The sequence below is a fragment of the Paroedura picta genome, chromosome 10 (assembly GCF_049243985.1).
Source record: "Paroedura picta isolate Pp20150507F chromosome 10, Ppicta_v3.0, whole genome shotgun sequence".
Lineage (NCBI taxonomy): Eukaryota > Metazoa > Chordata > Lepidosauria > Squamata > Gekkonidae > Paroedura > Paroedura picta.
This window is the reverse complement of record NC_135378.1, coordinates 32,895,975-32,922,793: the sequence shown is the minus strand read 5'-3', so window position 1 is coordinate 32,922,793 and position 26,819 is coordinate 32,895,975. Positions and strand designations below refer to the sequence as shown.

At 40.3% G+C, this 26,819-nt stretch overlaps 1 protein-coding gene across 6 annotated transcripts in view; it reads left to right on the top strand.

Moving 5' to 3' along the window:
- The window catches only part of SGCZ (sarcoglycan zeta), a 629,523-nt gene that overhangs the window by 106,098 nt on the left and 496,606 nt on the right, over nt 1-26,819 (top strand). For 3 of the 6 annotated variants that reach the window (XM_077302073.1, XM_077302075.1, XM_077302074.1), the window contains exon 2: nt 202-494. The exons of 2 other annotated variants lie outside the window; for them this stretch is intronic. The gene's annotated coding sequence lies outside the window, so the exon portion shown is untranslated. The remainder of the gene's footprint in view (nt 1-201; nt 495-26,819) is intronic. One more of the 6 variants, XM_077302076.1, reaches the window with a different exon arrangement.

Here is a 26,819-nt window from a genome sequence, read left to right as displayed (position 1 = left end):
TTTGTGGCAAATACTTGCTAGCTTCCGCCGAGGAGCAGCGATTGTCCAGAAGTAAAAGAGAAATGACGATTCTGCACTATGAAGTAATCTAGCACAGTCTTGGTGAGTCAGAGCAGCACATTCAGCAAAGACCAGTGCAGTTTTAAGAATTAGAAGTGGCAATGCAAGGTAGTGATCATATTTTATTGATTCCATTTACAGATTCTGAGACATCACCGTATTTTCCAAGAATAATGACTTTTTGGAACTGCAGTCTAGAAATAGATCATACTGCATGCTGTGTATATCGTCGGGCCCTTGAAGGCATTTCTGGACTGAGAAACTAGCAAAATATAGAAGCAACATTTTTAAGCTGCTCTGGCATTTTTTATTATTTTTTTTTAGAATATTCTTTGCCAAGATACCAAACCAGTATTTGAAGGTAATTATAAATGTCATTCCTGAGTAGCTTGGAAGTCATTTCTTCAGACAGGATCCATCAACTCTGAGAAACGGTATGTAGCACAATGTTCCATTACACACACCCAAACAGATCTTGCCTGATTTCAGCTCGCACTGAACGGCAGGATGTAAAGTACATTGTCTCGACAACACTAATTTTAATTCCGCACTGAAATGTGTTCTTACCAGTTAAGAATGTGGCCCAAGGGCATTCTCAAACATTGCTTAGCTCAGAGGAGCAGGCTATAGCATTTATTAGGAATAGTTACAGCAAGTAATACCATGCCAAAGAAAATTAAAACTCTTGTTTAGGAGAAAATAGACATATGCTGTATTGATTTGCAGGGGGAAAGGCTATTTGTGTGGAGGCATCCAATGATTTGTTACACCCTGTTGTCCACCTGGGGAATATTTGATCTCCTGTGTCTTCAGATATGAAATTCAAGATTTCTACATGTGGGGGAAAACTCACATTTTGTTGTATCTCCTGCCCCCCAGTGTCAGTTTCTGTCCTTTGGTTCTTGTTTTCTATTAATGCCATTCAAGATGGAATGCTGGAAGATCTGTGTATGGACCTTCCAAGCTACAAGGAGATCCAATGAAAATTTTGGCCACTGGAGTCTGGGGGAGCTGCCCTGTCCCCCAGCAGGGGAAACATACAACTAACATAAAGTATAATGTGTTTTCCTGGGGACTACTCTAGTCCCTCCTTAGTCTAGAATGCAGTGTCTTTAAGACAGGAAAATTCTCCACAGGACCCTACCATGTCTGAAGAGCAAGTCAAAACTCCTGGAGAGAAGCATGAGCCCCAGATAAAATCTAGCCTGGGAATGAGTAGATTCAGTGAACCTGGGCTTCCATTGATTGGACCAGTTTTCTCTTAGAACGTTCACATGATGTGCATGGTGGATGGGCATGAACAGTGCAAGAATGAAGAACAATAAGGGAACTAGGTATATTTTGAGAGTATTCAATTGAAGACTGAATTGTTTTGTTACAAATCCTTCCTGATATTAATGTTGATAGTACCAAAGTGTAGTTTTCTCCCCTGTTAACCTATTTGGCAGTGGGGATTTTGTCCCTTACTTTTAAAAACACAAAGTTTTAGCTAAATCAGTGAAAGTGCAAACATCTTCTATGTATAAATTAGCATTCCCAGTTCTAGATTGGGAAATATCAGGAGATTTTCAGGGTATAGACTGAGAAGATTAGGGGTTTGGGGATGGGAGGAAGGTCAGTTTCCAAAGAAGCCACTTTTTCCAGGTGAACTGATCACTTGATGATTAGTTGTAATAATAGAGGAATTTTCAGCCACCACCTGGAGATTAAAGTCAAAATATATCTTCCCCACAGTCTTTTATATGTTATAGAGTTTTTAACTATTTAAACTAGTAATAAACTAATCTATTAATAAACTAATTAGAATATGAATACTATCTTGAGGCCTCTAGACACGTGTGCAGTGAAGTTTTTGTTGGGATCCACTGAGGAAGCATTTGTGATTGAAGCACAGGATTTTCCAGTTTCTTGTTTGGATTTGGAATTTCCAGTGGCATACCTACAGCTTCTTAATGTCTTTGTAGTATTACTATGATTTGTTTGTGTTTTCAAAGTATGCACAACATACTTCCAATTATCGTTGCATTTGAGTTAATATGGCATAACCTTTAATCCTATGCCTGCACTTCGCACTTTTGCCCCCTCTTATTTTCTCTTGAGAATCATGGAGAATATATTCTGCCTACCATAGAGAAAAAGCAGATAGTGTCTCAGCACTGTATTTGTGTGCGTGGCACAACTGGTCTCTCCTTATTGATCAGTTTTGCACCAGTCATATTTTTGAAGTAGGAAGTAAAGATTCTTCATCTTGCTTTTACTCGCTAGCAGCCATTTTAGTAGAAAATGATTCCCCCCCCTTCATCTGTATAGAAGCTCCACAATTGTCAATTTCTGATTTTTTAAAGAAGAGTATTGAGTCTAGCGATACTACTGTCTTTTGCTGAATGTGGATTGCTGAGCAAAATAATTAGTGACAGGGAAAGTTTTAAATGTTGTATGTGTGAAAGATTGAGTGCTTTTTAAAGCTTTTAAAGACTCATGCCCTCAGAGAAGATGCTGTGTTCATTTGGGAAAGTATCTCTTGCTTCAAGCAGGGATGCTTGGAAGTGTGAAACTCTCCTTCAGCCCTTAGGGCAGAGTAAGTGAGTGAGAGAAAAAGAGCCGGTGCAGGGTTCAGTCTGAGCAGGGCTCAACTAGACCTCCATCCTCTTCCCCTGTAGCCAATCCTGGAAGTCCCAAAGAAAGTAATCCCTTCCTTGCTGGGGAATGGGCCCTCTCAGTGTAATCAGAAGTCCCTCCCCATAATTGCTGAGCCTTCAAATGGCATGGTATCTGGCTGCAAGCTAGGGTAAGGGGTGCAGAGGTTGGCTAAGAGCAGTCACTGCCACTGCCACACGGGCCTCTTACCTGTCCGCTTCAGCTCCCACGTACTGCTCCTGGCATTTGTGCCTCCTCCCAGCATGTGAAGAACTGGGAGGTAAGTGCTAGGTGCTGCACAGAATCTTGTGCAAGAAGAAGTATACTAAATTAGTACAGACAAAACTAATAGGTGTAACTTGCACAGTCACTTTTTATTGTAACAATATTTTTAATAAGATAAGCATAAGATAAATGGCTACCAATTCTGAAGAAATGTATTTGGAGAATAGTTTCTTTCCCAGAAATGCATAGGAATAAAGAGAGGAAATACAGTTCTGGGAAAAAAATGTTGAGTTTTTATTTTATTTTAAGATTTTATACAGGTGGGGGTTTCCTTTCAAACTATTAATATAATTTAACTGGTTTCTTGATAGCAATTACAGTTTTTATTATTTTGATTCAAGGCTGTATTGGGATACCTTACATGCATAAATAAGAGAAGAGAAATCTTCTCATTCCTAAAAGAAGAGGAAGTAAAAAAAATCTTAGCCTGATACTGCCATTTTCAGTAGAAGCCCTGTGTTTATTTTCACTGTGACTTTAATATCTGCTTATTGGTCAGATCACTGCTATGTAGATATAAACAAAGTAGTTATCGCTTGGCACAACATCCAAGAATGTATGCCAGATTTTTTATCTTTTGGTACAGTCAGCTCTTATTTGGTTGAGTGAAAAGTAGATGCTGCAATGTTCTATGAGAATTCATTCCAAGTAAGTGTGTAGCCTTTCATGAAAAATGGCAAGTACAAAAAATCAGAGAGATTCAATTTGCCCCGATCTGAACTGTAACATTTTTTTTCAGTTTATGTGTATTTAAACCTTGCATACAAATGAAAACTTGCTAGTGCTGAACAACATGACAGTATTATTAACACATGATATGCCTAACATACATGTTAAAAAATGATAATTAAAGTGAGGAGGATTTGCTCAAAGATGTGCATTCTTTGATAGTTGGAATCTTGGGTCTTCAGCAGGTTATTGTTAAACAATTTCACTGATTTATTACAGTAATTTTAGCTTGAGAAATAGACTGTCAAATATCAATTCAATTTCAAAAAGTGATAATCCAGGCTTAAAATCTGAAGTATCTGAAGATGCTTCACATTCAAATATAAATAATCAAGCTGAAGGTAGGGAGGTTTTATAGGAATCTAGCTAAGATTATTTTAAGGTTTAAGAGACTCAAATCTCCCCAGGAAAGATGGAAACTACAAAGCCTGACATGTGAAGCAGAAAAGACTGAGGTTCACATTTGAAGCTGGAGAAGAAGACATTCTTCCATTTTGCCCATTCATGGAGGACACTGATCAACAGGAGTCACTTACCACAAAGAGAATAAAACAGTGGTTGATTCGGATTTCAGAATGGATTTGACAGTGGGATAAGCTGCCAAGTCTCTTCATGTTGAAGGAATCTTTTTAACACCAGGCTGAACAGACTTTTTTTTGGATTTTTTTCAAATTCATCTTTTCTTTCCGAACATGAGTCGTTTAATGACATCAGGAGATTTGCTTCCCATTTAATACATACCTGTAAATCTTTGTATTAAGTATAATAAGTATACCCCCTACCTACCATCTAACCAATCAAGGTAGATTAATCACATTTACATAAAAAATCAGTATAATGATGGTAAAAGGGCCTGTAGGCCAGCCATAACATTGTTTCTATAAAATTTCATGCAGCTACCAAAGTAGGAATGGACAAATTACCACATTGTATGTGTGTCATCTGAAGCTTGACAGACACAGTCCCAAGAAGATCGCAGTAGAGAGGGAGCTCTCTAACTGTGTCCAGCTGAGATAACGGTGGCCAATCCTTGCTTCGCAATACAAGGTGAAATAAGCATACTGACCAAAACTGGCTGAAGACACCAGGTTGGAGGCCTGTGTCTCCATTAAAAGCCTGTTCTTGGAAAGCATAACCAAACTGCTTATTCTTTCTAGAAGACTGTAACTTCCTATACAATCTGAATGTGAATAGCTGTCTTGAAGATATACAGTATCTCATTGTCCTGTAACCTACCACATTCCCCAGCTAGTTGGAAGCCAACTGAAGTGTAGGAGCTATTTCACTGGATAAAGTGCCATGTAAATAAGATAGTGGACTTCTACAGCTACAAGCTCATTTTATTTATTATTTATGTATTTATATTTAGATTTATTTCCCACCACTCCTGAGGCCAGTTTGTAGTGGGTCACAAAGTCCATAAAACCATCTGGAATTAAGTTAATCTATCACCCTACATCTAGCCCTGCCAGTCTCAGTATGGGCCATATGGCTCCCGGGGGGAGGGGGCAAATTTGAAGGGGACCACAGATTGGAAAAAAGTGAGAAGGGGAGCCCAAGGAGTTTATCGGGGGGGGGGGGGGGTTGTGGTAACTGAACCAATGAAATACCCTTTTCTCAGGTATGACATCATTAATTGCTAGAAAGTTCAACCTTTGACAAGGGAAAGAAAAATAATAACATAATCCATTCCTTTCTCCATGTTGGCACCAATGCATTCAGGGAAGAAAAATGAATGCACATGCTTCTCTTGGTTGTTCTAGAAATCTGTCTCACCTATTTTAAAGACAAGGTACATTGAGTATAGGTAGTTCACTCTTAGCATAGGCCTTTTCTTAGCCTAGCTCATTGTGCAAGTGGCCAGCCTACCTCAGGGGGCCCTGGAACCTGAAAAGAGCTCCTAAAAGGGTTACAGCCCCCAAAAGGTTGAGAATGGCTGATCTAGCCCATTATAGCTATTCCAGGTACTCCCAGACATTCACTGATTCAGCATACTGATGACTTTGGCCTAGAGAACTCTGTCCAACCTTCCTCAAAGGGTTCCTGTACATGAATATAAGATAGAACCCTATGGGACACCATTGTAAAAATGCTGTTGCACCCAGCAACCATCTCTTGAAACTAGCTGCTGGAACTTGCTGCGTTCCTAAAGTACTATGAGCTTATAGTACTATGAGCCAGCTTGGTGTAGTAGTTAGGAGTGCTGACTTCTAAACTGGTAAGCAGGTTTGATTCCCCGCTTCTCCACATGCAGCCAGCTGGGTGACCTCAGGAATATCATGGTGCTGTTCTGACCGAGCAGTAATACCAGGGCTTTCTCAGCCTCACCTACCTCACAGAAGGCAAATGTAAGCCACTTTGAGACTCCTTTTGGTAGAAAAAAATGGCATATAAGAACCAACTCTTTCCCCCCCTATAGACAATAACTGCTATGGAGACAAGGTAAATGAAAGGTAAAATATAAATGTATTTCAAGGGGCACCATTATGTATAATGCCCTGTATTCCATGCCATTATTTATGTTTGTTCCATTCATTTTAGCGTTATTGAAAAAAAGTTGCATTCCACTATGATAGTTATCTTTAGTTCTAGGTAAAATGCTCTTGTCTCTGATTGTCTAAAATATAATCTATATGTGGTCCTGGCAGGGCTCTACCACATGCCTTTTCTGAATGTGCGGATTGACTTAGACAATAAAAGAATAGGGCATTTTACAGAGAACTTCTGAGACCGGAGGTATCTCTTCTATATGCCAACAGCATAAGAAGAAATATTATAGTCTATGTGCTAGTTTCCTCTGTGTGTGGAGGCTTCTTTTGTAATGCATAACAGTCAAATATATTGCTCTTTAACTGCATCACAATATTGAGGGAGTTGTACACTTCAATCTTCCAGACTTTAGATCAACTTTAAGACCTCAACTTCATATGCTTTAAGAAAACAAAAGGGCTGAATAGTATGTTGAAATATCTTCTTAAAGGTCCATATACCCTGAGTTATATCGATGATATAATGGAGCAGTTCCACAGGGTTATTTCCTGGCAGCATTAGGAGCTGAATTTAGCTTAAAACAAAATTATGAGGCAAATTTGGAGTCTCCTGCTGGGATGAAATAGCAAATTTCCAGGAAAACAAAAGGCGATTTTGGATGATGAATGAGATTCTTCAGTAAGGGGATGAATCTGCACAACCCATGGATGTAACTAAAGGGAAAGTGGAAATGCTAGCGAATGTTTAGCCTCGCCGTTTAAGAGAGGCATGCAGCAAATTTCATATCCAAAATATTCAGCTGCTGAACTTTTGTTTGGCTGTGATGAGCAAACATGAGCCAACAATCACCGGGGCTGTTCAGGTTAGCACTAAATGTCTTGACTGCTTTCTAAACAGGGTTTTATTTTATTTTCAAAACTCTACATGCACTCTCCCCCCCCCAAAAAAAACAACAACTGCTGATCCAACTGTACAGAAGTCTTAATATTTTTAAAAGCTATTTAGATGAAAAGAAGGATTTTTGTTTATTCCTCCCCAGGGAAGGCTTCTTTGTTTTTAAATCAGTGTTTGTCCATGTTCAGTCTTATAATAATCTATTGCCATGATCTGTTGTATGTGTTTTAAATGCCTTCAAATTGCTTCCAATTAGAGACTTTTTACATTTGTTTAGGAAAAGGACATAATGCTTAAAGAGAGAGCATCCCTACAGGTATGCAGGGGTAGTAACTTCTAATTGCATCTTTGCTTTGCTTGGCCTGGAACAACCTTGTTAGTGGGTCAGTGTGCACTGTGGGCTTGGTGCTCATTTATCTACAAGGCCAGAATGTATTTCCTTTTGGGGGGAAGAAGGTAGACCACCAGTTGGTGACTATTCCACCTAAAGCTTATACAGATAATATTAAATGGTGGTCAGTCATAGTCAAGAGATTTTTGATTTCTGTTAATGAGATTGGTTACTCTACTTGCTGGCTAGAAATAATAACAATAATTCCCATTTTAAGAAACCCTTATGTCTGTATTTCAGATATGAGAGGTAAAAATCTCTTCTGAAGACATTGGTACTAGTATAAAGGCAGTCTTCAAAGTAATCTATAATGGGAGAAACTGCCAAAGGTCAATGAAGGCCATACATGAATGCTAAGACAGAAAACACAAATGCAAGAATCTGAATTAAATCCAAGCTTCATCTCTCTGAAGCTATCTAAATTCCTATGGGGGTTTCTGACCAATTTTTTTTCTTTTAGCACATTTTATTTTTAAATTTCATCTCAAAGGCTTCTGCAGGCAGGAAATAGGTCATCTTTAAGTATGGCCCAAATTGCAACCCACTTATTTCATTCCATTGAGCACCATGAAAGCTAATGAAAAATTGAGACCAGTCTGCCTAATTCTGCCTGTCTGTAGAGCTTCATACTAGGTTTCTGTTCTTGATCTCCTGAGACTGACACAAAGCTGGGAAATAGCTATAGTTTTTTTTTGGGGGGGGGGTGGCGTGGAGGTGAAGCGGGGTTTGGCAGATATTTATTTTACACGCTTGCACCATATATTCTTTTCAGGGAGGGTCATGTCTATCTGAAATGTGCAGATATTAAGGGTTGAAGACTTACTGGTCTTGTCCAAAGGAATTGAGAAGCAAGAATTGGGTTCTGAAAGCAGGAAATGAAGGTCAGAGGGGCCAGAGAGAGGAGATATAATTCAAGACAGGCAGGCAGTAAAGTTTCCAAAGCAGCAGCAGTGTGCAGAAACGGTTGAGATGCTCAGTCTTGCCAGATTCTCTTCAGGCAATACCAGATTCAAGACAGAGAATGTTGCTGGGATAACCCATCATAATATTGCTTCTGGTACACACTGGAAGATTCATTGCCATGTCACTGGAAGTGTAGTGTGGACCTCCTTCCTACTCCTGAAAAGCCCCCCCCCCCATCCCCAACTGGTTGCCAACTGATGAGGACCTGGCAACCTTAGCTTCCTCATCCTACAAAAGGTTTTCCTAAAGAAATGTTTGGCTTAATGTTAGATATACATTACAAAAGGCAATAATGTCCCATTTCCAAAAAAAAAAAAAACCCTAGGTATTTTATAATGCTTTATGGAGGGATATAAAGGGCAGCTACCCATTTTCTCAGTAGAGCTGGTCTGACCTTTAGGCATTTCCCACATGCTTCTATTGGCATGGGAGGTAGACTGCTTATTTCCTTCCTTTTGCTTTTTCATCTACTGGCAGCAGCTGTGATGTTCATCTCTAGCAGGTAGCATTTTGTAAGCAATTATGTTTTAAACACTAGGGAAGCACCTTGCAGCTGTCAGCCCTGGCCAAAAAAAAAAAAAAGATGCTTTTCCCTGTTCTCTAGATAACTTAAAAATGTTTCCTCTGCTTGCATGTGCATGTGACAAAGCCACTGTTCCTAGGTCAATGCTCCTTTTCTGTTCCTGGGCTGAAACAGAATGTGCCCATGTGGCTTAAAACATAAGCAAAGCTATTGAGAGGGATGAAAAATTCAAGGAAGGAATTCAATCACTACCAAGAATGTTTTTTCTTTCTCCTCCTACATCTTTTTTTTTCTTTCCCTTTGGTTGATAGAAGTTATCTAGATGAACATCAAGTAAAGAACGAACAGATTGTTGTGGATTATTTCCAGCTTGCTCCATGTGCACCGCTTGTATTTTCCCTGTTTTGTAAATGGCAGTCTGATACATCAACTGATGCATAGCAAGTTAAAAACAATGTTCCCTGTGTAGTAAGGGGCTTGTTCCTAAGCAAAATAGTTCCAGGTTGGATTTGACAATATTACTGTATTCTCTTTCCATTTTAATTGGAAACTTCAGACAAAAATAACTTTTCAAAAAGTGTAATTGTGAATTGAGGTTAATTGAGGTCAACAATTGTGTTCAGGAATATTTGGGACTACACTGGAGAAGATCTCCAGAGCCACCATGGATTTCCCTTTGGTGCTCAGGTAGCTTGGAATAAAAGACAGCCAAACACTGCAAAAGAGCAACATGCTATAAGTGATAAACTTGGACTCATTGAAGCTGTCGGGTAACTTCCTGGCTAAGAAAGCCACCAGGAGAGATGACTGAGAGGGGATTTGATAACCATCTTCAAGTATTTAAGAGGGTGCCATATGGAGGATGGAGCAGAGTTGTTCTCTCTTGCCCCACAGGGACAGACCAGAATGAATGGGATGAAATTAATTCAAAAGAAATTCTGTTTAAACATCCGGAAGAAGTTCCTGACAGAGCAGTTTCTCAGTGGAACAGGCTTCCTCAGGAGGTGGTAGGTTCTCCATCTTTGGAAACTTTTAAACAGAGGCTGGGTGATCTGATGGAGAGGCTGATTTGGTGAAGACTTAAGGGGGTGGCAGGTTACAGTGGATGAGCGATAGAGATGTGAGCATCCTGCATAGTGCAGGGGGTTGGACTAGATAACCCGTGAGGCCCCTTCCAACTCTATTATTCTATAATTCTATGTATCCCATTTTTCATTACCTCTCCCCACAAAAGGCAACTTGTGAGGTAGGTGGGACTGAGAGAGCTCTGAGAGAACTGTGACTGGCCCAAGATCACCTATCAGGCTTCATGTGGAGGAAAACTCAAACCCAACCCTCCAGATTAGAATCCTCCATTCTTAACCTCTAAAATACACTGGCTCTGCTTTTGAGTACACCAACGGTGCCCTGTGCATTGTTGTTGTTTTTAAAAGTATTGAAAAACATGCAATCACATCAGTAGTAAAAGAAGGAAAAATATGAATGAATTAAACCAAAAGCGGAAGCAAACCATTCACAACACTTTGTATGAGAGTGAGAGAGAGAGAGAGATCGTGGCATTTTCCTAAAGTATCAGTTGTGATGTAGAAACAAACGTTGAAATTTACAGCAGAGAAAGAAAGCTTCTTTTCCACTCAATTTCTTCCTTCAGTAACCAAGCCTTGTTCTCGCATTGTACACACTGGCTATATGGGCAAATCTGTAAAGTCTACAGCTTGAGGGAGGGAGTCAAGTTGGTGATATTCTTGTCTGTTGTGGCTTTTCCTTTTTGGCATGCAACTCTCCCCCCGCCCCCCCACCTCCCGCAGTTATGCAAAGAACTAACTTTGATGGTAAAACATATTGAAATAATGCCCGGTTTTATTACAGCTTCTGTTCAAAGCAGCAGCAAATTACCCTGTGCTCATATAACACCCATTAAAATTCATGTTATGACTCATCAATCACAGAAAGTCTTAATAGATAAAAATAACAAAAGTTGAAACTGAGAAAAATGAAAGAGAATTAGTTCTAGTCGCCAAGGCTTTCCTTCTAATGTATCCTTTTTATGTTGCTCGGGGAAAACCTCCCTCCCTCCCCCCACACACAGTTCATATCTCTGCCTCCCCCTCCCCAGCAATATGGCTTTTCAAGGACAATTTCCTTCTTGAGATTATCTGTAGAAAGGCAAACATTTTCTCCGTTGCTAGGCAACAACTATTTGTTTCTTTAATGAGAGATCACTTTAGCTGGGCTTCACTTTTTGCTTGTTTTGTTGTTGTTTTTAAAACCCTTCCGTTTATATAGAATTTATCTGAAGTTAACGTAGGCCCCTGGCATCATTTTAACCAGTCCCTTTGAATGCAAGGGGCACTTGCAGAAAATATTAGATGAATGTTAGCTGCCTTTTTCAAGTGAAGCTGTTGTCATAATGAACTTTTAAAGAGTGCTATTTTGGGTAGAGAAGGGTGCCAATATTAAGTCATCATTTCGGTTTCTTGTGAGCAACTTTATGTCGGGCGTGAAGAGCTTCTACATTGAATGTTAGATTGGATCTTAACCTTTTCTTTTCTTTTCTTTTTTAAAGCACTGTTTCTTGACAGTAGGCAGAGCTGAAATTTAGGTTTGTGATAGCTCCTTGCCACCTGCAGCCTCAGTCCTAAACAGATTTCTTGTAAACAGAAAAACAGTAAGGCATTGTAGGAACAGTGTCATGCTGAATCATATCCCATGTGCATAAAAAAGGTGTACGCTCAAGTTGCCCAAGCAGTTACCTAATTTTTGGCTCCTCACTTCCTGTGCTTTTGCACCACATGGCAGTGGACTTCCATCCATCTATAAAATTGGGAAACGTATGGAAAACATCCTGGACTTGGCAGATATATTGGCCCATCAAGGCCACGCATCAAGGGGCAAAGAGCCAATAGGCAGGATCCCGTAGCCTTTGCCCTAGGGCTCATGTCTCTTGTCTATGTTTTAAGTACCTGAAACAGGAAAAAAAGACCCAGCCTAGGCCTTACAAATAGATAGCAGCCATCTTTGCACAACCAGCATCAGAGATGACGAAACAATTCTCTTGTACTTTGGGAGGCAAGAGAACCCTGCCCACAGCTTCATAAGGATGTCTGGTTTGGGATTCTTCTCTGGAATGAAATTATGTTGTTGGCAATGAGAGATATTTTTCCTGACACTTTTTTTTGTACCACAGTCCAAGTCAACAATTGTTTGCTGCCTAGGAAGCAGCATTGTGCTTGCAGTTCTTTTCACATGACTATCATACGTAAGGCACTCAATTGCTGCCTAGATGCTTACCTTGTCAGAGATGGTTATGATATATTATATCTCCACAAGGCTGCTTTGGTTTGAGGCCTAGGCCCATAAAAAAATATGATCCTTTTTTGATTATATGGCTTTCATGTATTATGTTTGCTCTTCATATATTATCTAGAAGATACTACATCATCACAATATTTGTGATGACACTGTGTGTTCTGTGTACAGAAGGACTGGGGTGCCTTGACACAAAAGAAATCACACGCTACTTCTTACACCTGTGTATCCATTCTTTACCCTGAACTCTTTGTTGCATGAATTGCCTGGACACCATGATCCTAAGTGCTTGTGCTGGGATATTAGCCTGAAGCCCTAATCTAATGTCTCTGTAATGCTTCCCTAAATGCCATATCTCATGAAGTTGTGCCACTGCATCTATTGATACAGCGCCTCCATTACATTTCTTTGCTGGAGCATCAGACCTTAAGATTGATTCTTAGTCTGTGCTCTACGGACCACCAATGAACTCCAGTTTATTTTCAGGTGGTACATCAGACCATGACAAAATAATAGAGGAAAATGTTGAAAGCTTTCCCACCCCCATCCCCTTCAGAGCAAGCAATGCTGAAAACTGATTTTAAACACAGCTCCTCTTGTACTTCTGTATAACTCTATAATATGTCATCCTCACTGTACAGTGAGATGAAAGTGAGACATTTATCAGTCAATATGCTTATGTACTCAATAGAAGCATTGTTCACCAGAACCAATGGGTTGAAATTAAATCAAAAAAGTTTTTGACTAAACATCAGGAACAACTTCCGGACAGTTAGTTTCTCAGTGGTACAGGCTTCTTCAGGAGGTGGTGGACTCTCCTTTGGAGGCCTTTAAGCAGCTAGATTATAGCAATACTGATTCGATAACTCACTATGAAGTAAGGTGTGCATTTGGCTCAGCAAAACTAAAATAAAAACCAATCCTGAATCAATGCTGATTCAGGGTTTTCTCACAAGTTTTTAGCAGAACTGTGAATCCCTAGTTTGATTTTGGACATGAATCACAACAACCAAATTGATGTGATTTTTGGTTCAGGTTCCTGATCATGGCTGGAGAGAAGCATCATGGAGGAGAGAAGCATGGAGGAAAGAAGCATCTCTGGGGATCAGTTGTTTGTCACTCTGTGCATGGTGGGTGATTCCACCCCCCCCAGCTCTGCAAAGCTCAAGCCAGTCTGGCAGTGAGACTTCTTTCTGTGGATCAGCTGTTTGTCGGACTGAAAACTTTGGCTTTCCCAAATCAATCCTGATTGTACCAAATCAGGTTCTAGTAATTTCAACCCAAATCAGAAATAGGTCAAACATTTTTTTGGTTCATCCCTTCTATGAATTTAGACAGTTCATGAGAGAGAGGGCAGGAAGGGATGTCCTAGTGTTCATTTCTTGTGCTTCTCTCTTAGATGCCCAGGCTAATGGCGATTGTCACTTTGGGGTCAGGAAGGAATTTTTAAAAAATATTTTATTTATTTTTATTGTATATAAAGCGCTTACAGAAAGATGGAAAGAAAAAGAAACAACCAGCTAGCAAAATAATTGTTAATACAAGTGAGAATATAGTCTGTTATTATCTTAAAAAGTACATATTCAGTTCCCATCGCATATTAGTCCTAACCTAAAAGTTACTGCTGTCTTTCTTAGCAAAGTAATTGTTGATACATATGAGAATATAATTTGTTATTATCTTAAGTAATATATAGTCAGTTCCCACCGTAAGTTGGCTCTAACCTAAAAGTCACTGCTGTCTTTCCTAAGAAAGACCTGGTAATTGCTCCACTGTTCGTCACATTCTTCAGATGGTCGCAAAAGATGGAATTGTGCTCTTTTCCATGATGTATCTGCTGGCAGGTCTTGAAATATTTGTGCTTCTTGATCCACCAAACTCAGCGGCGGCGTCTGATGCTTTTTGAGTAGAGTATTTCTTGCAGCCTTACTGTCAGAGCCCACAAAGATGTCTCTTGGTTGCTTCTTGCGTGCGGTCACCTTTAAATAGACTCTGTATACTTTGTCAATCCAAATCTCTTCCTCCTCTAAGTAGTCTTCCAGGCTTTCAGTGATTTCCTTCCTTAGGTCTGTTTTCCCAAGTTCTTCCGAGACGCCTTTGATTTTTACGTTCCTAGCTTTAGATTCTACTTCCAGGGCTTCGGGTTTATCTTCTGCCACTCTCTCCCACTCCTGTTGATTAACTTCCAGACATTGGATTCTCATTTGGTGTGTTGCCAGCTGAGTTGTGTTTTCATCCCCCTTTTTTTTAAACCGTCGATTCTGTCTGAGAGCTCTTTCTTGGTATCTTGAATTTCCTTTTCAACCTTTTTGACTACTTTCAGTATCTCTGAGTTGCCTTTGCATAACAAACGAAATATCTGTGCATTAGTTAGATTTTCCATTGCTGTAAACAGTCACAGATCACAGACAGGGCATCTCGCGAGAGTTCGGGTGATCAGGAATTATCAGTTAGTCAATCTCCGTATTCTGCCAACATCTCCCACTGAGCTCTCCTTAACAAATTCTTAAGCTCTTTCTTTTGTTTGTTTTAACGAGTGTATTTATCTGGCTTGCCTCCCGTCCAAAGAAAGAATTCCCTTGTAAATTGGTTAGGGGGAAGAAGGGGGGCTAGTGCCTGGCTTTAAAGAAGAGGAAAGCAAACACAGAACTCACAGTATTTGCATTGTTGATTTGTCAGATTTCGGCTCTTGTAATCTGGGAAAAATGCAGGGTTTTATGCGGCTGGTCGTTTCAAGCTTAGAAAATTGTTTACGACAAGGACGCCATTATGGCCTCGAGCCATATGGCAGCGGTGATCCGGAGAACTTAGTCTCCACAGATCTGTAGGACCCTCAGGATGCTGTTCCCAGTTCCTGGGGTGACCAGCGAGCGAGATTTGCGCATCACGCTCAGGTCTGCCAGGTGGTTCTGCTCCTGGCCCTCAGCTTGGCTCGGGACCTCGTTACGGAACGGGCTAGCACGGCGCTATCTTCAGTCATCTCTAGGAAGGAATTTTCATCAAGGCTAGATGGTCCCAGCAATCCTAGAAGTGTTTTGCCATTCTCTGGGCATACAGCAGGGATCACTGGGGGAACATAAGGATGAATTTCCTGCATTATACAAAGGATGGGACAAGATTATTTGAGGAGGCCCTTGCACCTCTATGTTTCTATTTTTCATTGATCCTGAATACACACAAACCTAACAACACATACCTACTTATTCTTAGCAATCCTTATTTTTAAACAAACAAACAAGCCCACCCCTGAAAAAGAAAAAAGAGTACAGATAAACAGAAGTGGAGAAAGTTTTAAACACATGTTTTTTCAAGCATCCTTTCCTCCCTTAGAATTCCATCTATGTACCCCAAAGGCTCTCGGGTAGTTGAGAGTGATCAGATACATCACAAAAACAATAAAACCAGTTCAAGGCAGATCAAAGCAGCACTAAAAATGACAGTCAGTAACACAAGTAATGCAGGGAAATCTAGTGTGGTGTCTGAAGAACAAGGAAGTTTCACTTGGATTGAAGAAGTCACTGAAGCTCTAGCCCTGCGGACTTTCTCAGGGATCAAGGAATTGCTACCTTGGAACTGCTATCTCCAGGTTGGGAACTACTGGAAGTTTTTTTTGGGGGGGGGCAGGGGAGTGGAGCCTGAGGAGGGCAGGGTTTGGTGAGGTGAGGAACTTCAGTGGGGTACAATGTCATAGAATCTACCTTCCTACTCTGTTTCCTGGAGATCAGTCGTAACCCCAGGAGATCACCAGCTACTCGATTGTCAACCTGACCCATTCCTATAGATGGTAGCTCATCTTTTCACAAGGAAGGTAACTGGCTACTGAAGATCTCTTTGTTTCCTTTATTATTTTGCCTTGGCTCCAGACCAATTATTAAATGACTGACATGAGAATGTTGAGAGAAACACTAACTTCTGACATATCACAAATGAAAATGTGTTGGTCTGCAACAGCGATGCCTTTCCCCTCTCCCTTGGAAGTGGTGCTAATTGCAATGAACTCTGGAAATGATTCCAGGTTCAGTTTTTAAAGTGTCATTGCATTCATGGACCAGAGAGAAGGTTCTGGTAATTTAGTTATGCTGCAGCTTCATTAGCAATTATGTGAAATGCTAATCCTCATCTCAGAAATCCTCTTCTAATAAAATTTGACATCAGACTAATCAATAGCAAAGGGCATCGATTTCTTCATTGATTCACTTTGTTATTTGCCTTGCAGTGTTAGTGCTATGCACTTAAACTTGCCTGACTTTCTCCAGAATGTAAGCTGGGTGTTCTGATTGAGCTTTTTAAAAAAATAAATTCTTATCTTCATAAACTTGTTTTGCTGCACTGCAGGAAATCACAACATTACTGAATAGCAGGTATGTCTGGATAGCCCAGGCTTGCCTGATTGTGTGAGATCTCTGAAGCTAAGCCAGGTCAGGCCTGGCTAATATTTGGATTGGAGACCTCCAAGGATGAGCAGGGTCATGGTGCAGAGACATGCAATAGCAAACCACTCCTGAACATCCTTTGCCTTGAAAATCCAATGGGGCCACTGTTGTTTGATGGCTGAGGAACATCTATGGGCTTCCCTCCATTTTCCTTCTTCCTGCCCTTCTCTCCACTCAAGTACCCCCCCCCCCCCGGAGACTACCCTCCGTGGTGTAAGACAGAATGCAAGATAATGGGGGGGGGGGAGAGAAAACAGCAAAAATTGTTTTTTTTACAATTGTTTTATTATGTTTTAGATTGCCTTTTCTCTGACTATAAGTTGTGAACTGTCCTGAGCCCGTTTGTGGGAAGGGGTGGTCTATATAAGGGAATGTTCTACTAGCACATAAGTATCTATCAACAGAGCCAGCTTGGTGTAGTGGTTAGGAGCATGGACTTCTAATCTGGTGAGCTGGGTTTGATTTCATGCTCCTCCACCAGCTGGGTGACCTTGGGCTTGTCAGGGCACTGATAAGGCTGTTCTTATCCAGCAGGAATATCAGGGCTCTCTCAACCCCACCTACCTCTCAGGGTGTCTGTTGCGGGGAGAGGAAAGGGAAGGCGATTATAAGCTGCTTTGAGACTCCTTTGTGTAGAGAAATGTGGCATATAAGAACCAACTCTTCTTCCTCATATCCTTATTAAACATCTGCCACCATTAAATACAGTCAAGAAAGGCTGACACCTCAACAAACCAAGATAGCTCAGATTATAGATTTTTTTGTGAGATAACTGGCACATGTGGCCAGATTTTGCTTTATCTTGGTTGTGAAACCTGTATCTGGGTAAGATTTCATAGCCATCTGGACCCTGCTGGCATCCTTTGGTCCCCGACCATACTGAGCACTTCTCTGCTTTTCCTTTGAACCTGAGCCGGTGCGCATGAAACACTGACCACATAGAGGGTGCAGTTTAGAGTTTTGATACCAAAACTGTTTCAGGAGCTAACAATGACATTCTTTAGTTGTTCTAGCCATAGGCTGTTACAAAAGAACACAGCACAAAATGCAGGCGCATACCGAGAGTTCAGTAGTACAAACTGAAAATCGATGAAAATGTAGAACACAAACTCCAGCCCAACAGAATACCTAGGAGATGGCAGTGGGGCTATGTCACTTTGCCCCCATGTTCCCCATTAAATGTCTCCTGCCACATCTCTTAAGTGGATTTTTTGAAATGCATTTAAAGAACAACATGGGGTTCTGTGTGGATAGCATCTGAAAAGAAACCTGCAAATAATATCTGCAACAAAAGAACTTCAAAGTGTGTGCTTGAACTGCTATGCCATCCACTCACAGACTAGTTTTCCCATAGTTTCTCAGGCAGTTGATTCATATCAACCCAAATGGACTCATGATCCCAGGGACTATTAGAAGCATCTCATAGCTGGCACTAAAGCAAGCAGTTGTCCAACAGTTATATTCCTGGCCCAGATAAATGTTCAGCACCTGTCATTATTTTTATTTTCTAGTCAACTCATCAGGTGCTGAAAGTTGATCGGGCCACAAAGCAATCAGCAGGAACGCCATCTGAATTTGCCACATGCCTAGGGTCAGTTTTGGGGGTGGGAGAATTGGCCCTTGATCGGTCCTTGGAGTGATGAAATCATCTGCTGTAATATAAAGCAAAACAAACTGTAAAGTCTTCAACAAATGCATTGGGCAGAATCCAGCAAAAGCCAGTGTTTGAGCATTTCAAAGGGCATTGAGTTTTAGGAATTCTAATAGTTAGTTATAAATGTTTCAATGCCCTCCATGTTTGGGTTTTTAATGTTGCTAGCCTGAGACTGCTGTCAGAGAGAGTTAGCCAATAATTGGAATTAAATAATAACAAATAAGTCTCTCCTACACAGTCTGGAGGAGACAGGATGCCTTTCCCATTGGCCTGCCATTTGACCCATTATATGGACTACACTTAATTGGGCAGGTACTGACAGCCTTCCCTGTCCTAACACACCTGGTCCCTGTTGCCTGTTTACCTGGCTGGTTTGGAAGTGAGCTGCATTAAATCAGCCTATAGTGGGGTGGCCAAACTCTGCTGGCAGGGGCTCATGGGAATTGTAGTCCATAGAGAGCCACAGTTTGGCCACCTCTGGCTTATGGTACTCTTATATGTGGAAACCATTGTCAATGGATGTAGTAATGTCTACTTACATGGATGACTCTCCAATGGGGTTAGATGGACTCATGGAGCATAAATCAATCAATGGCTACTATCTGTGATGATTAAAGGGAACTTCCATGTATAGAGAAAGTAAACTTCTGAATACCAGAGCTGGGAGGAAACATCAGGCTCCAATGACTTGACTGTTGGCCTTCCAGGATGCTGGACGAGATGAATCACTGCTCTGATCCAACAAACTCCTCATGGATTGCTTAAAAATAATCTATGTACTTCTGTACATTTGGGAAGGGTCTCGATTCTCATATTGATATTTCTAAAGCCGTGTACAAGGTCTGTGTTAGCATGACTTGAGACAACCATGACTGGGCTGAGAGGAATAAACAATGAAAACTCCTGGCTGGCAAGTCTCATTGACTCTGAAATAGGGATAATTAAATTAGGCCAAGCTTACCCAGTGTGGAGGTACACCAATGGAATGGCTTTCTGTTGAGGGCATCTACTGCATTGCTATGTAAATCATATTCTGGGCATATCTTTCATAGGGAAACATCTCCAATTTTAATTCAGATAAAAGCATGTTTCAGCTGTTGGGCATCTTGGAGCCTTTGTACAAAAAGGATGATTGATAACTTGTACAATGTCTGCTATTGATTTACTGACTATTTTTAAAGCATGCAATATAGTAATAAAGAAATGGCAAATGTTACTTAAGGATTTTCTCCCCCTGATATGTTGTGATGAGGTTTTAAGACAGCCCTCACATGCAGGAGCAATTTACAAGGTGATGTTGTGACCAGCAACATCTTTTGAATTATCTGCAATTTAGGATCATGTTTAAAATATGTTTGAGTTGGTGTGAAGTTGGTGAGGGCACAGTACAACTAACAAGGCTGAGGAAATAAATTAGAGCCCTACACAAGCTATGCGGGGACGTTGTGATTCTGCCTTAAGAAAAAGAGTTGTTTTTTTATATTCTGCTTTTTACTAGCCACCGGAGGCTCAAAGTGGCTACCCTGTGAGGTAGGTGGGGCTGCAAAGGTTCTAACAGAACTGCTCTGGGAGAACAGCTCTACTATGACTAGCCCAAGGTCACCCATCTGCCTGTGGAGGAATGGGGAATCAAACCTGCTTCTCCAGATTAGAGCCTGACACTCTTCAACACTACACCACATTGCCTCTCATACGTGATCAAAGCTAAACAAAATTTGAGTCCAATGGAAATTTTAAGACAAAGATTTATTCTAGGCATGAGCTCTCATGTGCATGCACACTTCCTCAGATGACAGGGACCATAAGAGTAAGAGTAAAAAAGTAAATTATTAGCAAATTAGTAATCAGCCTAAGTCCAAATATGATAATTCTTTACTAGAAAATGCTTGGGTGGAGATGGATGGGGCTAACAACAAGTCACTTTTAATTATTTCTTTTCACAACTGGGAAAGTGTCTGCCATTATTGCCTCAATATTTTTGTGAATGACAACTGAACCCAAAGGACTGATTTGCTTTTCTAAAAAAGAATTACCTACTGCATATTTGGTCTTATGATGCTGTTTACTGATTTGATACTAATCTACTTTCCCCTTATAACTGTACTGTTCTGATCTTTGTTCCATTGTCTGAGGAAGTGTGCCTGCACATGAAAGCTCATGCTTTGAATAAATCTCTGCTGGTCTTAAAGGTGCCACTGGGCTCAAATTTTGTTGCGCTCCTTCAGACCAACATGGCTATCCACTTGAATTGATCAAAACTACCTCTCTTACTTGATCAGAGCATCCTGCTGGTAATGCTGAAGCTGTGGCTTCCAGTCCTGCTACCACCTTGGTGAACTGGAGTCTCATGATCCTCACCTAGTCAAAGTTACATAATTTATTATATCTAGATGCTATAAAAATAATATAGATATTGAAGTCCTAATGTGTTTGTCAACCACTGAAGTTCTCAATGAGCGAAATTCTCAATGAAACTTTTCAGTTTTTCTCTGAGGTTTTGGTGCAGTTTCTGCTGTACCTCCTACTGTTTTTTTTTTTTGTGTGTGTTTTTTTAATCCCTCCAGCAGTAAGCTATTTTTACACATTCTATGGGAAAATGTGTCACAGTGGTTTGTAGAAAAGATGAAAAGATTTACTGTACATCTGGTCAAAAGGACAACCAATAGAAGGGATGGCACTGTTGAGCAGCAATGGAAACCCTGCATGCTCCCCTCATTTAGGTCAAGTATCTTTCTAGGTGCAGAAATGCATCTTGGATTGAAGAGCTGCATGTGTCTACAGCATGCCTACCTTGTCTTTAAAACCATTTCACTCATTCTAAAACTGACAATATTTCATAGGTTTCTTTCCAGTACTTGCTCAAAATTTTGCATTTTTCTACTGGAAAAAATTTCTGTCCTTCACTCTGATGAAAATTCTTTGAAGGACAACCAGAATTTGATACTAAGAAGTGGTCTGCATGGAAGTTCTGTGCAGATGATAGTCCATTAGTTTTTCTTTGCACTCTGCCTTGTACATTGAAAGGATTGTACCAATTGGCCATATATACAACAGCCTGACTTTAGCAATGTCTTTACTGTTTAACTGAAAAGGGCTGCAGCTGTTGATGCATGCCCAATTCACTTGACTGCTCCTCTGTGTGTTCATGGGTTCATGGATGGTTCCAGAACTGATCTCCATACATGGAGAATAACTGTATTTATCACTTGTGAAGTGACAAAGGTGAGTGACATTTGGCACATTCAGCAAGTCTCAGCTGCTCTTAAAGGAGCAGATTTTTTGTCCATATGGAAATCTGTTTGTGGGGAACATTCAGGTTATAAATAGCGTTTTAGGTAACGATAGTACGTAAAGGGGTTCCTAGGGCTTTTGGAAAGAGAATATACTCTGCAAGAGAACTCTGGTTATTTGTATTTGAAACAAGGGTGTTATGATTGCTCAGTGGCAGATGTATCTTAGCAACCACTCTATTGCTCTGCTGAAACAGGTAGCAAGGTGCTGGGCAATAAAATCCATTTATGACTTTTTAAATAGAGATCACTCATCATTGCTGGTTCAGCTTAAAAACTGCTGTTTGATTAGTGGTGTTTAGATGGTATCATTACCCATAACTGCAGTGTGTATCATCCTAATATCCTAATAATCTGAGATATTGTCTGAAAGGGGCTATGGGTGGATTTTGCTGTGTATATGTAATTTCTGTACATGCTGTGTGAAACAGTGATTTCTCAGGATTGAGCTTCACATGTGCTAAGGCTAAAAACTCAGTGTTGCTCTTTTTGGACAACATGGCATGCAAAGTACACAAAGAAATTTACAGTTGTTGAGTTCCCAGTACATGTGGACTGTAATGTTTGGAAACAACTGAACCAGAAGATTTTTCACATTACCATTCTAAACTACTTGTTATTTGTTGTTGGCCCGATTTTGAGTACAGGGACAGGGTTTCATACAGCAAATTTCCTTGTTATTCAGCCATGCCTGAAGTGCTACGGCCATTGTATAATGTTATAGATTGTTGGAATGTTCCATGTAAACCGCCTAGAGCCGTGAAGAATGGGTGTTTTTTTTTTTAAGACTGTGGGTGATGGTAAAAAAGAGCGGGGGAAGAGCAGCATTGTAGGATGCATTACTGACATTTTGAACAACATACCACAGAGATTCCAAAGCACAAAGAAGGGGTAGAAAATGAAATAAAGCAGTTTCCCTCAAAACCAGCTCAACCATGCTTTGCTAGCCCAATGCTAGTGGGTATGTATGAACAGTTAATAAATTATGCTAGTATCCAGTTACTAAAATGGGTCTATCTGAAATGATAGGAAAAAAATCCAATAGAAACTAGAGACTAAAATGGAACACAAAGGCAGTTTGACAATGGTCCCTATGAGTTTTAATTTTGTGCCATCTTTTTTCTTCTAAAAGTTAACATTTTTCCCCAGTGTTGTTTTATGTCAGACATACTTGAGTGGCATAAATGGAATATATAAAATGTAGCAGCAATAATAAAAGAAAGGCAGAAAGAAAAGGCAACATAGAAAACATAAAATAAATTTAAAAGGGTATGTTTGTTTATTCTCATTCTTGAATAAGATGGTCAGGAGCATGGGGAAAAATTTTCTATGTGAAAAGTGGAGACAAAAATTGAGAAGTTGCAGTTGTTAGGGAAAATATGTAATAAAAGGAAACTGAAAGAGATTACAAATGAAAACTACTTCGTGATAAATGGGTTTGTATTTAAAACACTGCATCCCAAGGAACGTTAATTAAAGAGTCACTAATTCTCCACCAATTCCAGGTGCATGCATCTAATTGTATCTGCCAGAAGAAAGGTAAATGGTATTCTTATGAGATTCCTTTTTCAGTGGTAAAAGGATCATTTCTACCTGCCTAAACTCCATTTGTGCATTCTCTGATATTACTGTTGAGCCATAAACTTCAGCACCTAGGTGCTTGCAAAATATATTCTTTTGTGATGTGATATGAAGACTCTGAATTCAGTAGGAAAACACTAAACGAAATCACTTAACCTTGACTTGAAAGTTAAACTGGATTGTTATAAAATAAAGTCATTTTTTTTGCAAACCAGCAAATCCCTCCAAAAAATAAAACCAAAACCTCAAGACCAAACAATGTATCAACCCCAAAGATAAATGTTTCATAGCACTATGTCTATATGAAATCCATTTTCTTTCCACATTTTGTTCCAGTTCATCCCATTGAGAAGCAGAGCCCAGGAACACAGCTCTAAAAATGAATGAAGCTACTAAAATAGAAAGAGGTTTGATTCTCATTGCTTTGGGTCAGTGTAGATGGAAAGCAAGGATTTCCAGTGATGCTCCATAGTGTCCAAAATTAAACACTTCTCCTGGACTGCTGTTGTCAGAACAGTCTTTGCTCCTGACATAGTCTCCCATAGTTAAAGATGGATCAAAATGATTCTATGCAATTGTGAGCTCTCCCTTTTTAGTGTTCCCTCCCTCTTAGCTGTCATGCTCTCTGTGCTGGTTCCTTGCAGACCTCAGAACTGGAGATTGGGAGGACACTGGCAGCATATGTCAGGCCCTTTCTCTCCTCCTCTGGAACAGCATTCAGCTTTACCATCTGACATTGTGTTGTTTCCTTCCCAGCTTGCCTGTGGAGCCCTCCCTTTGTTTCTCCCTTCTGGCTTTGTCCTGCTCCGTTCTACCCTCGAGGAGCTAATCAGCTACCCTTCTCCCATTAACACAATTGCCCCTGTATACGGATTTAGTATGGCTGGGCTTCTTTCCTTGGGTCAGGTGGCCTTCTTAATTAGCTGCTGTCTTGCTCACCTTGATTCTCTAGGCTACCTTAAGTATGCAATCTGTTCCACATCATCAGCCAAGCCCCCCTTTAGTTGCCTTGGTGGATCATCATCTATCCTCTTCCTTCTGATGGCTGCAGACCAGGTAAATATCCCAGTTCTGGGGGCTCAATGGGTGAGGTTTATTTATTTTTATTTATTATAATATATTATTTTAGTCTGCCCTTCCCCGAAGGCTCAGGGCAGGTTACAACATATAAAAATATACTTAAATTTCTGTAAATTTAAATATAAATATTTAATTAAAAATTTCTAATAATAAGTTGAATTCAGAATCAGGTTCATGCCCAGAGAGTGGAGAACCACTACAGCCCCTTTTCAATGGCAGAGCATTTGTTTTGTGTACAGAAGGTCCCAGACTCAATCCCTGGCATCTGCAGTTTCAGAAAAGAACAAGTAGTAGGTGATAGAGCAGCTACCAGTCAGAATAAGGAGACCTTGATAAGACCATCCTGCTTCCCACACACCTCTAGCATCTAAATAAAGGGAGCATATTGTGAATTTAAGCATCTTTAATATAATTTACCAGAGACCATATGAATTGTTATATGTTGGTAGCCATGATCTTGAGGAAGTGCATATGAATGGAATGAGGAAGGATGTAGCAGCAGTTCTAACACAGTAAGATGTGAAGTCCTCAGTTCACACCTCTCCCAAGTTGTGAATTGTAGATGGCCTTAGACTTGGGATAGTTGTTTTTCTCTCTCTGTGTTGGACTCTTTCTGCATTGCTCTGAATTTCCATTGGTGAGGCAGTCCATTTTGTGTTGTTGTTTTCCAGGGCCATCAAAAGTTCAATTACACTTTTCCCTTGTAACTGTCACTCCTGCACATGTTCTGATCACTCTTTGTTTGAAACATGTAAAGTAAAGGCTTCAGCAAAATTTAGCAATTCCAAAGCACTCCTTGCCGCCTTCTTCCAGACTGCCTTCACATGTGTCTTTTGACAGCAGTTCCTGCTCTAAAATTACTGTACCGGAGCTCTTTCCCAGTTTTTCAGACATTCATGCCAGTGACTCTCCACATCTTGGCCAGTTATACCTCTTATTCTTTTTTCTCTTGCTACCAGATACTTATTCCTGGTCTCTTTCTTAACCATAATTTAGTAATCTCTAAACTGCTTTGTAACAGAAGTTTCCTTTCCCCCCTTAGCTGTAGCCTCTGTGGGCTTCTAAATTCCTTAGCTAAGTTCCTGTGTAGGACAGGAGTAGGAGTCTTCACCTGTTACACCGAGCATTGATTTGACTACAGATCTCCTCTGTCCGGCTCCAATCCTTTTCCTACTTACCATATTGGATGATGATTAGGGTTGCCAACCTCCAGGTGCAGCCTGGGATTCTGGATTTACAACTAATCTCCAGACCTTTGATTTTCATCTGGAGACAATGGTTGATTTGGTAGATGGACTCTTCTTTTGAGGCCCCTCCTCTGAACTCCCCACGCTCCACCCCTAAATCATCAAGAATTTCCCAAGCTGGAGCTAGTAGCCCTAGATGACAAAGAAGCTACTTTGTCCTCATGCCCCAATGGAACAAAATCTAAATATCAAATGCTTGCATATCTCTTCCTGACCCCTCTCATCTTTAATCTGCCTTCTTCCACCAACTCAAAACAACCAAGAAATCCTTGAAAGGGCCTACCCAACCTCTCACTCCTTTGCATCATGGTCTAATACCTGTCACACATTAGTTGGCATGATTTGCATTTAAATGGCACAGAGACGTTGCAGCTGAGACCATCCTGTGTCTTTTCCATAATTTTCTAAAAGGTAGCTATAAAACAGGATAGCACTTGAAACAATTAATAATGATAATGATTATACACTTCCATTGGAAACTGAATTATTTCTTAATTAACATGAATGGCCTATTAAGGCATTGATTTAACAGATAAAGTAATTTAAGCCTCGAGATTGCCATGCTTATGAAATTCTAATTAATATTAGATGAGTTAATTGATGCTATTGTGGTCTTGTCAAAATGTCAACTGAAAGTCAAACAAGTTTTAAGAGTATGGTTTGTCACATAACAGTGCCAGTCTTCACTGCCCATTTATATGCCCAATAGGAATGGAAATTCACCTCGACCAAAAATGCAAAATGAATGGGACACCTGTGGCTTTAGGTTTTTTGCAGAGGGTAAATATGAAGGTGGACTGAAGTCTTTTGAGGCTGATCTGGAGGTTGGCCTCCTTGCAGCCTGGACACATCCCTGTAAAGCAACTCTACTGTTCCATTGTCCCCAAGCTCATGGTCTCTACTCTCTTCTCTCCTCTCTTCACTGCAGCAGTTACTTAACTGTGCAATGCTCTCAAGCTTGTTTGATGTTGACTGCCATAACTTGTTCTCACAGTTTAAAAAAGTTCAAGGTATGTTTTGTTCTGACTGGTTTTATATACACTGCCGAGACATTACAGTGAGGACACTATATAAATTAAATGAATAAAAATAAATAAAATAAGACTGGAGAACCTGTCAGCATAATGGAGAAATCAGGTTTCATCCCTTCTGTATCACCAGGTGCATCATGGAATATGTGAAGCTAATACTACACATGCTGGCTGTTTCCAGCCCTCTGGGCTCATCTCTACCTTTAGAGAGGTAAAGACAAG